Genomic DNA, 17,946 nt, shown 5'->3' with positions numbered 1-17,946 from the left:
GACTCCATGAGGGTGATATGAGGGCCCAACGTCCACAGGTGGGGGTTGTGCTCACAGCCCAACACCATGCAGGACGTTTGGCATTTGCCAGAGAACACCAAGATTGGCAAATTCGCCACTGGCGCCCTGTGCTCTTCACAGATGAAAGCAGGTTCACACTGAGCACATGTGACAGACGTGACAGAGTCTGGAGACGCCATGGAGAACGTTCTGCTGCCTGCAACATCCTTCAGCATGACCGGTTTGGCATTGGGTCAGTAATGGTGTGGGGTGGCATTTCTTTGGAGGGCCGCACATACCGAGATGAGATCCTCAGACCCCTTGTGAGACCATATGCTTGTGCGGTTGGCCCTGGGTTCCTCCTAATGCAAGACAATGCTAGACCTCATGTGGCTGGAGTGTGTCAGCAGTTCCTGCAAGACGAAGGCATTGATGCTATCGACTGGCCCGCCCGTTCCCCAGACCTGAATCCAATTGAGCACATCTGGGACATCATGTCTCGCTCTATCCACCAACGTCACGTTGCACCACAGACTGTCCAGGAGTTGGCAGATGCTTTAGTCCAGGTCTGGGAGGAGATCCCTCAGGAGACTGTCCGCCACCTCATCAGGAGCATGCACAGGTGTTGTAGGGAGGTCATACAGGCACGTGGAGGCCACACACACTACTGAGCCTCATTTTGACTTGTTTTAAGGACATTACATCAAAGTTGGATCAGCCTGTAGTGTGTTTTTCCACTTTAATTTTGAGTGTGACTCCAATTCTAGACCTCCATGGGTTGAAAAATTTGATTTCCATTTTTTAATTTTTGTGTGATTTTGTGTGATTTTGTTGTCAGCACATTCAACTATGTAAAGAACAAAGAACAAAGTATTTCAGAAGAATATTTAATTAATTCAGATCTAGGATGTGTTATTTTTGTGTTCCCTTTATTTTTTTGAGCAGTGTATTAAGACCATTCGGATGTCTGGTATCTAACTTAAAGATCCAAAATGCCTCCCTCAATCTAACCAAACACTTTAAATCACCTCCTCTTTTCGATAGCCTCACTCGTTTAATTGCAAAAACTCTAAAATTTGCTTGTATATGAAGTGTTTAGCCGCATTGGATATGTTCACACTGGCAGGATTACTGATGTAGTTGAGATGCTCCAAAATTCAGACTTTGAATTTTCTAGTGGTGCATCCCACATACATCATCTCACAGGCTGTACATTGGATAACATATACTACAGTACCCCCATCGAATTACAATTGATGTACGATTTTATCGGGTATACATGGGAATTGTTCGCATCATGGAAAGTTTTCGTATTCACTGCATAGGTACAAGTGCGGCAGCGTGAGCTTCCACACCTGGTAAAACCTTTATAAGTGAGCCAGGTATCCTCTTTTTGTTTAGCCCGTTGCATATACCCTTTTTGTTTCTGAATTTTTTTTTTTTTATTTGCATTTCTATCTCTAGAAGGAGATCCCTTGGTAGGGAAAAGCAATTCCTCTCTAGTTTTATTTCTGGTAATGGCCAGACCTCTAGATATCATCCACCCAGGATAAGCTCTCCGTGCTAGCCTCATTCTAACAATTTGAACTTCCCTTTCAAAATCCGCAGGAGTACTGCAGTTTTTATAGGCACGTGTGAACTCTCCCACAGGGATCAATTTAATCGTGTGGGCAGGGGGGTGACTATCGACACGTAATATTGTGTTTCCTGTCACTTCCTTGCGAAATGTTTCTGTTTGTATAATCTGTCCGGGTATTCCCGAAAGTGTAAGATCTAGGAAATTGACACGTTGGAAATGCTCAGTATAAGTGAAATGCAAATTGTAGGGGTTACTTTCGAGATATTGCATAAACCGTTGTATAGCAGGTACATCGCTGCTCCAGATCAGGAGCCTACTGTACAAGCCTGTGGGGGTAGTGCTATGATCTGGGGTTGCTGCAGCTGGTCAGGTATAGGTTCAGCAACAGTATGTGCTCCAAGAATGAGGTCAGCTGACTACCTGAACATACTGAGTGACCAGGTTATTCCATCAATGGATTTTTTCTTCTCTGATGGCACGGGCATATTCCAAGATGACAATGCCAGGATTCATCGGGCTCAAATTGTGAAAGAGTGGTTCAGGGAGCATGAGACATAATTTTCACATATGGAATGGCCACCACAGTGTTCAGACCTTAACCCTATTGAGAATCTTTGGGATGTGCTTGAGAAGGCTTTGTGCAGCAGTCAGACTCTACCATCATCAATGCAAGATCTTGGTGAAAAATGAATGCAACACTGGATGGAAATAAATCTTGTGACATTGCAGAAGCTTATCGAAACAATGCCACAGTAAATGCGTGCCGTAATCAAAGCTAAAGGCGGTCCAACAAAATATTTTTGGTGGCAAATTTTTTTTTGGACGGGCAGTGTAGATGCCAATGAAGCCCTCGAGGAGGAGGTAGGGAAACTAGCAGCCAAACTGCATGATATGAAGGACCGCAATAGGCGCAACAATGTACGCCTCAGAGGGGTGCCCAAATCAGTGTGCGCAGATGAACTCAGCTCCCTACTTAACCTACTAAATCTCCTCAGGGATGCCATACCAGGCGTGTCGGAGTTGGATAAAACTATAGACAGAATCCATTGGCTCCCAAAGCCAGCAGGACTAGACCCTAGTACTCCTCGGGATGTCCTTGCAAGGATTCATTTTTTCCATATTAAAGAAGCTTTTCTAAAAGCTCTAAGGCAAAACTCCCAGCCTTCAGACCTATTTAAAGGCATAGCAGTGTTCCCTGACCTGTCAGTGGCAATTTTGGCTAAAAGGAGGGAATTTGTGACCATATCCAGATTCATAAGAGAGAAGCAAATTTGCTAACGGTGGGGATTCCCAGTAAAGCTTTTGATTTCACAAAAAGGCGCCTTGCACGTGCAGATCCCAGAAGGGGAGATCTTTGGGCCTACTGCCAGGGCATGCATCATATGTTGGCGAAACACATCGCAGACGAGACAAATTTGCCTTGGAGTGGACCCTGGCCTGACCTGGACTAATATGTTATACACGGTGCTGTAAGGTAACGGCATGACTCGCTCCTAAGCACCCTTCATACCAAGGGGTGAACGCCCCATCTATGGCTTCATTCACACAAAGCACTCTGGACTTTTCTGGTTCAGCACTATTTACTGTTTAATACGTTTTTTTTTTCTTTTTGTTTTTCTATGCTCCCCTTTTCTATTTTACATTATTTTCAGCATGTGACAGCACTTATACTAACTATGGGCAGGTCCAACATGAGGGTCTTCTAGAATTGAGCAGATGATGTTATATCATTCTCACTAGTTTACTGGATAATGCCCCATTTACCCTAGCCACTGTATGTGCTCCAAATTCTAGACAAATAACATTCCTCCGGCACTTCTTCAAGAAGCTGCAGTCATCCACTGCTGGTCGAGTTATTATAGGGGGGATTTCAACACCCCAGTCAATGTTGATTTGTACTGTAGCAGACGTTCCACTAGACATAAGACAGAACTAATATCCCTGTTAGCAGAAACCCAATATCATGACATATGAAGATATCAGCATGGAGGGGAATGGGACTACACATTTCTTTCCCAATCCCATTTATCGCAGTCATTTTCTAATATCCCTAGATTTGCTACATAAGGCTAGCCGATCTGAGATAGAAATTACAACGTGGTCAGATTACGCACCCATCACTTTAGAAATATGGACAGATGTGTCCAACTCCTCCCCTCCTCAGTGGAGACTGAATGCATACCTTCTGAAACATAAAGATAGAGTCACCAATTTCCACAATACTCTCCAGGTGTTTTTTAAAGTAAAATGATACCCCGGACATCTCTATTACTACTCTGTAGAGCACACACAAGGCTTAAATGAGGGGATTGCTGCTATAGTTAACAGCACGTTTTAAAAGATCAAGTGCTAAACTGATGACCTGAAGCGCTAGATACACTAACCAAACTGGAGACCGCTTATAAGTCACAACAGTCTCCCAACCTGTATAAGCAAATATTTGAAGCTTGCGCCCAACTCAGAACTCTCCTTTTATATGAACATGAGCACTCAAGATGCATGAAAGCCACTTACTATCACATGGGAGATAAAGATGGTGCCCTTTTGGCTAGGATGGTTGAAGCGCAAAATAGCTGCAGGTAAAATAGCACATCTCCGATCTTCTAACTCCCAGTTAATTACGCAGTCCCTCTATAATCTAAAATCTGATGTCTCTATCCCTCAACCTCACATCCTTTTTAGACTTAGTTTTTCTACCCAGGCTGACCACTGAGGAACTAGCACTGCTGAATCTCCACCCGTAAAATAGAGAAAGCAATAGGATCCGCTAAATTACACTCTGCTCCAGGTCCCGATGGATATGTCAATAAATACTACAAAACATTCCAGACGCCTCTGGGTCCATACCTGCAACGCCTATTCAACCATCTACTAAACACGGGCCACATTCCACCAGACATGCTAAATGTGACAATAGTAACTGGAGAAAACTGCAGACACCCCTGCCAACTTCAGGCCCATATCTCTGCTAAACATAGATATTAATCTGTTTTTTAAGATACTGACCTCCAGGTTACACAAGGTTCTTCTTACCCTTGTGGATATAGATCAGGTGGGTTTTGTGGCAAACATCAATGCAGGGATGGAACCAGTCGCATCATTGACCTTTTGCATGTAGCTGAGCTCTCCAGGTCCCCCACCCTTTTCCTGTCCTTCGATAGGGTACATTGGGGGGTACCTGGAGAAAGTGTTATGCAAATATGGATTTGCATACCTAATCTATCCCTGACTCATTGGACCCTAAAAGGAATAGATACCATTGGAAAAATCTATGATGGGACCTCTATATTGCAATTTGAAACACTACTTGCCAGATTTGCCCTCCCCAACACACTGTTCTACCAATGCCTCCAAATCAGCCACCTATTAACTTCCCTCCCTAATATTGACGCCCCCATCCCAACCACAATGCTCAATGGATTCTTTAACCTTACCTCCCACGCAAAGAAAGGCCTGTCCATTATTTACATGTCCTTATCCTCATCCCCCATCCCGTCTAAACTCCTCTTTATGCTCAAATGGGAATAAGAACTAGGGACCAAATTTCCACTTCCAGAGTAGCATGAAGCATTACTCTGGGCAATTAAAACATCCAAATGTATCAATCATGCAGAGCAAAATAGAAAAATACAATTGCGCTGGTACCTCACACCAGACAGGCTGGCACATATGAAAGGAGACTACCCAACCTCCTGTTGACGTGGATGTTGGCACAGAGGGACTACTGCACACATGGGGTGGTTCTGTCCTAAAATCTCGCCTTTGTGGAAAGAGTCATTAGATCTAATAGCAGAAGTAACTGGGGAATCCTTAAACCTAACGCCAAAACTCACTATACTATGTATTGGTCTATCTAATATCCCGCAGAACATGAGATGGGTAGTAGCACACATACTAACTGCTACACGCAAGGTCATAGTCCGACACTGGAAACAAGGGATCACTCCCCTAATATCTGCGGTCCAATATATTGTACACCAACATATGCAATTAGTTTATTCACCTACTCTGCAATCCAGGATCCGTGCTCACAATTAGTGGCTGCCATCGCTCTCAAGTTCACATGCCTCCCCAATACTAGATCCCATTCTGTAAATGCCCTTCCACTTTCTTTTTCTTTTATTTCCTTTTTATTCCCTTTCTTTCCCATCGCACAAATTCCGCAAGGTCTTCAGATGAAGAACCAGTTATGGTTGAACCACCGAATCTTAAATATGTGGACTAATATATGCAATGCTCCTACATGCAGTATGCTGTTGTTGTTTATGTTTTCTGTCCAGACTATGTCTGGGTTACTGTAATTCCCTTGCTTAAAATCAATAAAAACTTATTGAAAGTAAAATATATAAGTGATCCTGCATCAAAATAGCTGTTTGAGGTCCTGTGTCGTGGTAGCATTTTGTGGTACATATAATGTATTGTATAACTTTTATTACATTTTTATGGGTGACTGCATGAAAAGAAACACAGCACTTACATTATAGTATTTTGGGTTTTACGTTTATAGCTTTCATGTATAACATTATGGTCTAAATTACATGACAACTTTATTCCACGGGTGAGTATGATAATGAGGATAACAAGTCTATATAGTTTTTTATGGGGTTTTTTGCACAATAAAAACACTTTAAGTTTTTTTAAATCATTTTTTTCTTTGTTGCTGCAATGAAAGGCTCATAACATTTTTTATTTCTCCATCGACAGAGGTATGTGTAGGCTTATTTTTTGTGAGTTGTAGTTTTCATTTTAGGGTATTTTTGATCAAATGTTATTGTGCTTTTTGTAAGTTATTTTTTTTATTTTTTTACAAAAACAAAGGCATTTGTAAGATATAAAATGTAGGAACTTGAATCTGTGATCCTCTGATCATCCAAATAACATACTACAATACTTTTGTATTGAACTGTATGATATCAGTTACAGTGAAACTGACAGAATGCCTATTAGGCCGGGCCAAAGGAAGGACCTAATAGACATTCATACATGACAGTCCTGGAAGCCATTGATAGGCTACTGACTGTCATGGCACCTTAGCACCTTGTGTTTGCATCATGGGAGAAGGCAAAGGGTTAGAGAGGGAGGCCTCTCCTTCTCTCTAACTACCTAGTATCACGGTCGGCGTGGCTATCACATACGTGACACAGAGGGAGGGAACGAGGAAGTCCCTGCCCAAGTGAGAGGGAAGATGGTGACCCCTGACTCACCTGGCGGCTGGCACCTGGCTGCCCTGACGTCCCTAGACGGGTTCCTCACCCGTACGCCGATCACGTGCCTAAAGCCCTGGCTTTCCCTGAGCTGAGCCCTAGGTAGTGAACAGGGCGATGGGAACACTAGTCCGCACCACTAACTTTAAGGGAAAACACCAAGGGGAGGACAGACAACACAGACTCAACATATATTCCCAGGTGGGCGACAACAGGAGACAACAATAAGCCCAACAGGGATCCGGAGGGTAGCACTCAGGAACGACAAGCAGGATTCACCACTCCAGTGGGTCAGCATAGATGTCCAGGCAGGAAGCTCTATAACTGGCAACTAGAGAAGTGTGAGGGGAGAATATAAGGAGGTAGGGAGTGGCAGACAAGAAACAGCTGAGGAGGAGAAGCTACGGATCCCTGAGAGAGACAAAAAGGATAGCAAGGCAAACACAGAAAACAATCACTAAAAAACAACGTGATCTTTAGATATAGAGCGCGCAGCCACCCGCTGCGACTTCCTGACCCCGGGTATAACGGAGTCAGACGTGGCTCTTGATACCCTCGTGACAGTACCCCCCTTTCACGAGGGGCCTCCGGACACTCAGGACCAGGTCTCTCCGGATGAGAGGCATGGAAAGTCTGAATTAACCTGTTGGCGTTTACCTCTGACGCTGGAACCCACATTCTTTCCTCGGGACCGTAACCCCTCCAATGCACCAGATACTGAAGAGAGCGGCGGACCCGACGAGAATCAACAATTCTGGCTATTTGAAACTCCAGATTACCAGCCACAATGACAGGAGGAGGTGGCAGCGGCGATGGTTCTAGAGGTGGAACATACTTCTTGAGTAACGATTTATGGAAGACGTTATGGATCTTAAAAGTCTGAGGTAGCTCCAGGCGAAAAGCCACAGGGTTAATGACGGCTACTATTTTATAAGGACCAATGAACCTAGGACCCAGTTTCCAAGAAGGAACCTTCAACTTAATATTCCTAGTAGACAACCACACATAGTCATTCACTCCTAGGTCCGGACCTGGCGACCGTTTCTTATCGGCCATGCATTTATATTTACCACTCATCTTTTTCAAGTTAACTTGCACCTTCTGCCATACCGATGAAAGAGATGAAGAAAACCTTTCCTCTTCGGGAACCCCAGAAGACCCCCCCTCTTTGAAAGTACAAAATTGGGGATGAAAACCGTATGCACCAAGGAATGGTGACTTGCCAGTGGACTCCTGATAATGATTATTTATGGCAAACTCAGCTAACGGTAAATATGATGACCACAACTCTTGGTTTATAGACACAAAACACCTTAAATATGTTTCTAGGTTTTGGTTGGTACGCTCAGTCTGTCCATTCGACTGAGGATGGAAAGCTGAAGAAAAGGACAAGTGAACCCCCAAACGGGAACAAAAAGCTTTCCAAAACTTAGAAATAAACTGGGTTCCCCGATCCGAAACCACATCGGAAGGGACCCTGTGAAGCTTCACGATTTCACTGATAAACACCTGAGCGAGAGTTTTAGCATTAGGAAGTGCGGGTAGCGCAATAAAGTGTACCATTTTGCTAAACCTGTCTACTACTACCAAGATAACTGTTTTACCCGCCGACAACGGTAAGTCAGTGATGAAATCCATTGACAGATGTGTCCATGGCCTATTGGGGATGAAAAGTGGCAATAAAGACCCTGCTGGACGTGTATGAGAGACTTTCGCGCGTGCACAAGTAGAACAAGTAGACACGAAATCCATTACATCCTGACGCAACCTTGGCCACCAAAAACGACGAGATAAAAGCTCCAAGGTTGCTTTACTACCCGGGTGTCCAGCAAGTGCCGAATTATGATGTTCTTTTAATAATTCAAGACGCAGGTTTAACGGTACAAACAATTTCTCTGAGGGGCAAGAGGCCGGGGCGTCCCCCTGAGCCTCTAACACCTTTCCCTCTAGAACAGAGTGTACAGCAGAGACAACCACTCCTCTTTGTAAAATAGGTACCGGATCACAAACATTACCCCCTCCAGGGAAACTACGAGATAATGCGTCTGCCTTGGTATTTTTTGCCCCAGGACGATAGGTGATTATAAAGTTAAATCTGGTAAAGAATAGCGACCACCTAGCTTGTCTAGGGGTGAGACGCTTAGCCGATTCTAGGTACAGAAGGTTCTTGTGATCCGTAATCACCGTGACGGGGTGGATTGCTCCCTCTAAGAAGTGACGCCACTCTTCAAGCGCCAGTTTAATCGCCAACAGTTCCCTATTTCCAATATCATAATTCTTCTCCGCAGAAGATAATTTTTTGGAAAAGAAAGCGCAAGGACGCCATTTGCCAGGAGACGGACCCTGAGACAATACAGCTCCCACTCCCACCTCTGACGCATCTACCTCGACAATAAAAGGCTGGGAGACATCAGGTTGAATTAGAACAGGTGCCGAGGTAAACCTCTCCTTTAGAGAGGAAAATGCATCTTTAGCGGCGACAGACCATTTGGAAAAATCCGTCCCCTTCCTAGTCATGTCGGTAAGGGGTTTAACGATCACTGAATAATTTTTAATGAACTTTCTATAGAAATTAGCGAAACCCAAAAACCGTTGTAGGGCTTTAAGGTTCTCAGGAAGATCCCAATCTAAAATTGCCTGGACCTTCCCAGGATCCATGCGGAAACCTGAAGCAGATAATAGATATCCCAGGAACTGTAATTCCTGAACAGCGAAGACACATTTTTCAATTTTCGCATATAATTTATTCGTCCGTAGGACCTGCAGTACTTGCCTGACATGCACCTCATGTGTTTTCAGATCAGCCGAATAAATTAAGATATCATCTAGGTATATGACTACAAACCTGCCGATGAGATGACTAAAAATATCATTAACGAAATGTTGGAAGACAGCAGGGGCATTGGTCAGACCGAAAGGCATAACTAGATTTTCATAATGCCCCTCAGGGGTGTTAAAAGCTGTCTTCCACTCATCCCCTTCCCTGATACGAATCAGATTGTAGGCCCCCCTAAGATCAAGTTTGGAGAACCACTTAGCACCCGCAATCTGATTAAAAAGGTCAGGAATGAGAGGAAGAGGGTATGGGTCACGGATGGTTATCTGGTTTAACTCACGGAAATCTAAACAAGGACGCAGGCCCCCATCTTTCTTTTTAACAAAGAAAAACCCTGCAGCCACGGGTGAAGAAGAGGGTCTGATGTGTCCCTTAGCCAGACTCTCTGAGATATAATCTTTCATGGCTTGTCTCTCGGGACCCGAAAGATTATACAACCTGGACTTGGGTAATTTTGCCCCGGGAATCAGGTTAACCGGGCAATCATAAGGACGATGAGGTGGTAGTTTCTGACAACCCTTTTCAGAAAAAACGTCCTCAAAGTCCGAAATAAATGTAGGTAGGGAAGCTATGGAGGCGATTAAGCAATTGTTATTTAAGCAATTCTCTCTGCAATGCTCACTCCACTCCAATATCTCCCTGGCCTGCCAATCCACCACTGGATTGTGCGCTATCAACCAGGGAAGACCCAATACCACCGGAGAGGGAAGGCCCTCCAGAACGTAACATGAAAGACACTCATTATGGTGGTCCCCTACCCGAAGGTGTAAATTACGAACAATGTGGGTGAGGTTTCTCTGAGACAGAGGAGCAGAATCTATAGCGAATACGGGAATAGGTCTCTGCAGCGTACAGAGAGACGAACCCATAGTGCGGGCAAAATGGGCATCAATCAAGTTTACCCCTGCTCCACTGTCTAGAAAACAGAAATAGACTCCGTCTTAACACCAAAAACAATGACCGCTGGTAACACAAATTGAGATGTTCGTATGGAGGAAACGTATACCCCCCGGCTGACATCCTCCGCACAGCCCGGGGTTAGTAGTTTTCCGACGGTCTTTTGTTTTTGAGAAAGGAGGGACAGACATTAATGAAATGACCCCTCCCCCCACAGAAAAAACAAGCCCCCCCCCCCTACGGCGAACCTCGGGAGGACGGACCTGACGAGAAGTTCCGCCTAGCTGCAAAGGCTCATCTAAGTCAGTACAGGCTGACTGTTGCTTGGGAGAGGTAACCAATTGCTACGGAATTTTCGATCTCTCCCTAAGACGTCTATCTATTCTGATAGAGAGGGACATAACAGCATCAAGGGAAAGGGTGGTCTCATACAGCGCCAGTGCATCCTTAACCCTTTCAGATAACCCAGAGCAGAACTGACTCCTGAGAGCCGGGTCGTTCCACTGAGTATCCGTAGCCCACCTACGGAACTCTGAGCAATATTCCTCTGCTGACCGATCTCCCTGTAGGAGTCTCCGTAACTTCGACTCAGCCAGGGCGACTCGGTCAGGGTCATCATATATGAGACCCAAAGCCCCAAAAAATCCCTCCACTGACCAAAGAGCCTGAGAACCAGGGGGTAACGAGAACGCCCAGGATTGCGGATCCCCCTGAAGCAGGGAAATGACAATCCCTACCCGCTGTTCTTCATGACCTGAGGAGTAAGGGCGCAACTTAAAATATAATTTGCAGGCCTCACGGAACGTCGCAAATTTGTCCCTTCCCCCAGAAAATCTGTCGGGAAGAGCAACCTTGGGTTCAGTGACAACCTGGTTACCCATAGCAACCGCTGGGGGTGCGGTCTGCTGCATTTGCTGCTGTTGTTGGAGAACAGACGCCTTCAATCCTGCCACCTCCAAAGACAGGCTTTGAAGCTGTTCTGCCAAGGCATCAATAGGATCCATATTGGATTCTAAGTAGAGAGAGAAAAAAAAACAACAAATAAAAAATTATATAAATTTTTTTTTTTTTTTTTTTTTTTTTCAAAAAGTAAGGGCCAGTTATAATATCACGGTCGGCGTGGCTATCACATACGTGACACAGAGGGAGGGAACGAGGAAGGCCCTGCCCAAGTGAGAGGGAAGATGGTGACCCCTGACTCACCTGGCGGCTGGCACCTGGCTGCCCTGACGTCCCTAGACGGGTTCCTCACCCATACGCCGATCACGTGCCTAAAGCCCTGGCTTTCCCTGAGCTGAGCCCTAGGTAGTGAACAGGGCGATGGGAACACTAGTCCGCACCACTAACTCTAAGGGAAAACACCAAGGGGAGGACAGACAACACAGACTCAACATATATTCCCAGGTGGGCGACAACAGGAGACAACAATAAGCCCAACAGGGATCCGGAGGGTAGCACTCAGGAACGACAAGCAGGATTCACCACTCCAGTGGGTCAGTATAGATGTCCAGGCAGGAAGCTCTATAACTGGCAACTAGAGAAGTGTGAGGGGAGAATATAAGGAGGTAGGGAGTGGCAGACAAGAAACAGCTGAGGAGGAGAAGCTACGGATCCCTGAGAGAGACAAAAAGGATAGCAAGGCAAACACAGAAAACAATCACTAAAAAACAACGTGATCTTTAGATATAGAGCGCGCAGCCACCCGCTGCGACTTCCTGACCCCGGGTATAACGGAGTCAGACGTGGCTCTTGATACCCTCGTGACACCTAGATGCCACAGTCAGTAGTGCTGATAGTAGTAGCATAGTAATAGACATAAAATAAGGGTCTGAGCCAGGAGCAGAACAACAGGTGCCAGATGAATAATCCAATGGTTGATGCATAGGCAATAATATCCAGGAACAAGGCCAAGGGCAGTATTTAAGCCAGAAGATAAGGTGAATCCAGAGCAGCAGAGCTTTGACCTGCACCAGCAGGTTTGCGATGAAGGATGGGAGCAGGAGCAGAGAAAGCTTAGTATTCTGATATGGCCATTGGAATGGTCTGCAGCCGTTGAATAACATGTCATTAGCACTTACTGTAAATGAAAAAATGAGCAGGTAAGTATGATCCTTTCAGTAGGGAAGGCAGGTTGCCAGCACCTTTTAGAAATTATGAATTCCTGGGCAACTCCTTCAAGGGGTTAAATAATCCACTGTTAACAACTTGACGCCAGATACCACACCAGAGATTTTGTGAAGTCCATACCTTGCAGTGGCCAAATCTCTCAGAAGGCTGGTACCCTGGTCAAAGACTGAAGGCCCACGGTCTGTAGCTCAGTAGTCCAAATCACTCCTTGGTCACAGGGCTGGTGACCCATGGTCTGTGGCTCAGCATCCTCATCTCAGCATTTTCTTCTGGTCACTCAGGCAGACTGGCATGAGTCTCCCCCTCCAAGCACTGGTCCCTTACCACAGAACACTAGGGGCTCTGACTGTTCTCCTTATATACAGTTTCTAGCTGGGAGGGGTGAAGTGGATAAACTCAGCACAAACAATTGCAAAGTTACCACTCCCGTCTGTCATAGACTTACATTAGAGTTTCAGTGATACTCAAGGGCAATGACACAGCAGTTTTCCCAGACAAAAACAAGACATAACAACAGAGCTAAACCAGACATTCAAAAGGTCAGTCTGTCTAGTTTTGGTGGTAAACAAGTCAGTTTTTTCCCTCCAAAGCATGCTCTTCTTTAAACCCTATGGCAGCTATGGAAAAATACCAGCTTCTTATTCAAAGTTCCAAAAGTCTCTCAGTATTTATTAACCCTTTCCACAGAGCCATAAAATACAGTACAAATGAACAAGATATATATCACAACATACATATAAAATGCAGTTACACAGTATGAAACAGTATATGTCAATACAAGTTAACCCTTTAAAGTGAAATAAAGCAAAGAGTAGATGGAGTTGTATAGGGTAAATAGGCAAATGTCCACAAATGTCCAGACTTCAAAGTGCCCCTGCTCCAGGGCACTACAACCTCAATGGGTCTAAGCTGTTTTGGCAGCCCAAGGGGGACCTACACAATATTAAACAGGTGGTCTTAATGTTATGTATGATTAGTGAATGTATCAAAAATGCTGCTTTCGTGCCCATGTTTATATGTAGGTTTACGTGTGTATACATGCATTTCTACAGTATATAGAGTGTGAAACATCATCTGCTTTAGCTTCATGCAGAAGGGCTAGATTTTAAACACAGAAAACCAAGTTTGATTTTTCCCCAGAAACATTGCCACTCTTGTTCCTAGACTTTGTCTGATATTGAAATTCAGCAATGGCAAAACTGACAAGAGTAGTGCAAACCTGAACATAGGGAGATCAGAAAAAGAAGAAAAAAAAAATCATTGCAAACATGGAGCTCCAAAAATGTTTGAATCTAAGACCCAACCACTGAGCCACCAAACATGGAGCTCTGATAAATTTTGAATCTAGGGTCCAACCACTGAGCCACCATAATGTAAATAAGTATTGCAAAGTACTGCAAAAGAGAATGATGACATTTCTCTCAAAAACAAAAAAGGCAAGAAAATATCTTGAGGCATTAGATCAATTACTTCTATATTTACTGCAAAACTGGTAAAAGACCTCTACTGGACTGAGGACTGATCCACTTGTAATGGTAGTGTAACACATGGTCAATAAACACATTGCAAAACTGGGGCAATTCAGAGTAAAAAGCATGTGATTTTGCCAATTAGTTATTGTTCACGCAGCGCACTACCGCTGCATGTGAACCCAGCTTAAGGAAATTGCTCAAAGCATTCAAAAGATTAATCACAATCAATCATGTGTAGACATTATTCATGTGTTTCCTAAGTATATAGTAAAAACTCACAGCACAGTCATTGTGAGAACACGATCCAACAGAATAAAACCCATTTTATATGGATTTGTTACCTGGCAAAGTCCTTCCACTAATTATACCCTTCTAGAATTACTGGCAAAATGACAGCAGGTGATTTAAGGTCCATTGGCCCATTGCCTAAGAAATTAAATATAACACATTTTTTTCTTAAGCTTTTCTAAACCATTTTACGATGTGCTCTAATTTTGGAGTTGTGGCCAATGCAGAAAGTTTAGATTGCCAAAGTAACTTTATAATGGGAGTGGTTATTTTAGCAAGAACACACACGTCTAGAATTTTTGACTTAGCTGTTCTTCTACTCAACAAATATGAAATGTTTTGATCAAACACAAAGTGTGCAGTAATATAACAGCCAGACTAAAAGTTTGGCAGGCGCAGTAGTTGATGTAAAATGTGTTATAATTTGACATGGGTCTATGCTGAGTAATGTTATTAATATATTGATTTCAGTAACTCCTTATGATTGTTAGAAAGTAAAAGTCTGACTTCAGGATAAGTTGAATATATTTAAAGAAAGAGCTATGCAGGTATAAAAATATATTATTATCCAATTCAGATATTTAATGTATATGTTGTACTTGGACCATTCCAGGCATATGGCAAGTTTAGAAGAACATTTTTGTCTGCTACATCCGGCGCCTGCTCAACGAAGCCGCTGTCAGGAGTCCGCGGCGCATCAGGCTGAACCTAGTGCGCAGGCGCCGGATCTAGCAGAGAGACAGGAGGATTGCGGAGGCGGGGCTGAGGTGAGGAAGGCGGCGCTGGGCACCAGACGGCGAGGGGTGCAGGCGGGCACCCCGGGTTAACGTAAAACCCCTTGGGCACCTTAGGTAGGTGAGTGACAGCTTATAAAAAACAGTTTTTTGGGCTAATGGAGCCACAAGCAGGTTTAATAAGGGCAGTTTAGGATTCATGTTATTAGTACGGACCTGGCCATATGTTTAGCTTATATGGCTCAAATCTCATGACAGAATCCCTTTATATGTATGGTTGGAAACAGAAACTGCTTCTCATAAACATATTTTGAAATAAGTTTGAAATTCAATTTTGAAATAAGCTAAATAGTGGATATTATTGGAGCAAATGTAAAATACCCTTTCCAGTATATCATATAAAAGTGTTTAATAAGCTCCTCAACCCAATTAAAATGCTTTAAAGATCGTAGCAAAACAGTTGCTTTATTTTTTCAGACTATAACACGCAGCCAGGATTAAGAAGAGAAAAATAAAAAATAAAAATAAATATTTTTCATTAAACCTCAGATCAGAACCCCTAACTCAGACCCTCAAATCAGACTTTAATTTTTATTAGACCTGATCCAACCTCCATCAGCCTCAGATCAAACCCTCATGAGCCTCAGATCAGACTCGCAAGAGCCTTAGTTCAGACCCCCATCAGCCTCACATCAGCCTCACATTGGACCCTCATCAGCCTCATATCGGACTCCAATCAGACCTAAGATCAGATATTTAAAAAAAACTCACTTTGCTTTCTCCAGATGGCGCTGCCACACTGCTGATCTGGAACTCACTGCTCCTTGCTCTTCTTGTGGCCCACGCTGCACTGTTGCTTGATGTCATACAGCATCAAGTCATAGTGCACGCCTACGTGCGCTAGGTCTTGATGCTGTATGCAGTCAGGACACAGTACAGAGTGGGGCCGGAAGAAGACAAGGGAGGGTGAGCAACCAATACAAAAACACAATGAATAATCCCTCCAGCTATACCTCACTGTTGACATTCCAAAAATGCCCCCTCTATGATTCATTTTTCAAGAGTTCATACTCCTAGTAATCTCAGTTTATGTTACTTAAATCCAACTACTTCCCCCAAAATTATTATTTGAACAGGTAGCATTAAGTGCTCCAAGCTTAGCACCTGCTTAACATGACAAAAAGAGTCACAATGCCAGGGACAGGAAGAGACCAGGGCAAATATTCACTTCCAGTAAGCCCCCAAGAAAATTTATATTAGTGATTTCTATCAGTTTTATTAATGCTTGGTCATTGTGTGGATCCAAACTTACCTCTTGCATGCATACCCATGTGTATCAAATCATGTATTTGCGTTATACTTTTTTTTTCTGCTATACAGGTGATACTCGAAAAATTTGGATATCGTGCAAAAGTCTATTTCAGTAATGCAAATTAAAAGGAATTGCATTAATGCAGCTTAAAATTTGAATTTTGTGAAATGGTTCAATATTCTAGGCTCAAAGTGTCACACTTTAGTCAGCTAATGAATCCGTACCACCTGAGCAAAGGGAACCTCAAAATTGTGACTTTGGGGTTTTATAAGCTATAAGCCATAATCATCCAAATTATAACAAATAAAGGCTTCAAATATCTTGCTTTGCATGTAATGAGTCTATCTCATATGTTAGTTTAACCTTTTAAGTTGGATTACTGAAATAAATGAACTTTGCACGATATTCAAATTTTTAGAGTTTCACCTATATATTGTACAAATCATACAAAAAAGATAATTTGTGCTATCCCTATTTCAGAGGAAATATCCCCCACAAGTATTGCCTCTAGGAGAGAATATCTCTGCCATACCAGAACAAACTTTTTACCAAAATAGCATCCACTCCTGAATTTGAAGTGTGCTTGCAGACAAATAAGTTCCGATTTTAGAAGGCACACTGCCCTGATTTATTTTCAATTCAACTTTTCATTTTGCATACTTTGCATTTCATAAATGCATATTTAAATACATTTCCTATATTCATACATACTGTATCAACCAAGCCAAAGCACATAAAATAATCCAGTGTTTTCCAACCTTTTTTGTGCAAAGGCACACTTTTTTCATGAAAAAAATCATGAGGCACACCACCACTTTTTTGACTTAGCTATAAGTTCAGCAACGTGATAGCTAGCTTTAAGAGCTCTTTCATTACCTTGTGGTTTTTCTCATGAAAGTTGCCTGTTTCTCCGTGTTTTCACGCAGGCGAACAAAATAGTCCGCATTCTTGTTTTGAAGCGAAGGGTGTTTCGTTTGGAGATGGCGTTTAAGTTTACTTGGGACCATAGCACTGTTAGATAGCTTTTCACCACACACCAAGCACAGTGGAGTTGGTTTCTTTGCATCTCCGGTGAAAGTAAATCCAAATGAAATATAGCTTTCGCTATATTGCCTTGTGCCAGAGAATTTGCTTGAGCTAACCATCTTTGCTTTCTTTTGATCCCCACTCATACTTGGGCTCTCATCTGGCTCCGAATTTTGTTCAGGTCCAGTTCTTTCCTTTTCAAAAACTTGTCCATCACTGTATCTGCTCCTGTCTCACTGTCACTCAGTACTTACTGTGCTTGTCTCCTCCAGATAGCCGCTGTCCGTCACACCTAAGGCGCTCTTCTCCATCCAGATCCATCAATCAGCGCTCTTCTGCTCATGTCTCCTCCAGATCCATCACTCAGCGCTCCTCTGCGCTGCGATGCGATAATCAGATCCATCGGCGCTCTTCTGCGCATCAGATCCATCAATCAGCACTCTTCTGCTCATGTCTCCTCCAGATCCATCA

The sequence above is a fragment of the Bufo bufo genome, chromosome 2 (genome assembly GCF_905171765.1).
Source record: "Bufo bufo chromosome 2, aBufBuf1.1, whole genome shotgun sequence".
NCBI lineage: Eukaryota > Metazoa > Chordata > Amphibia > Anura > Bufonidae > Bufo > Bufo bufo.
Note: the sequence above shows the minus strand (reverse complement) of the source record.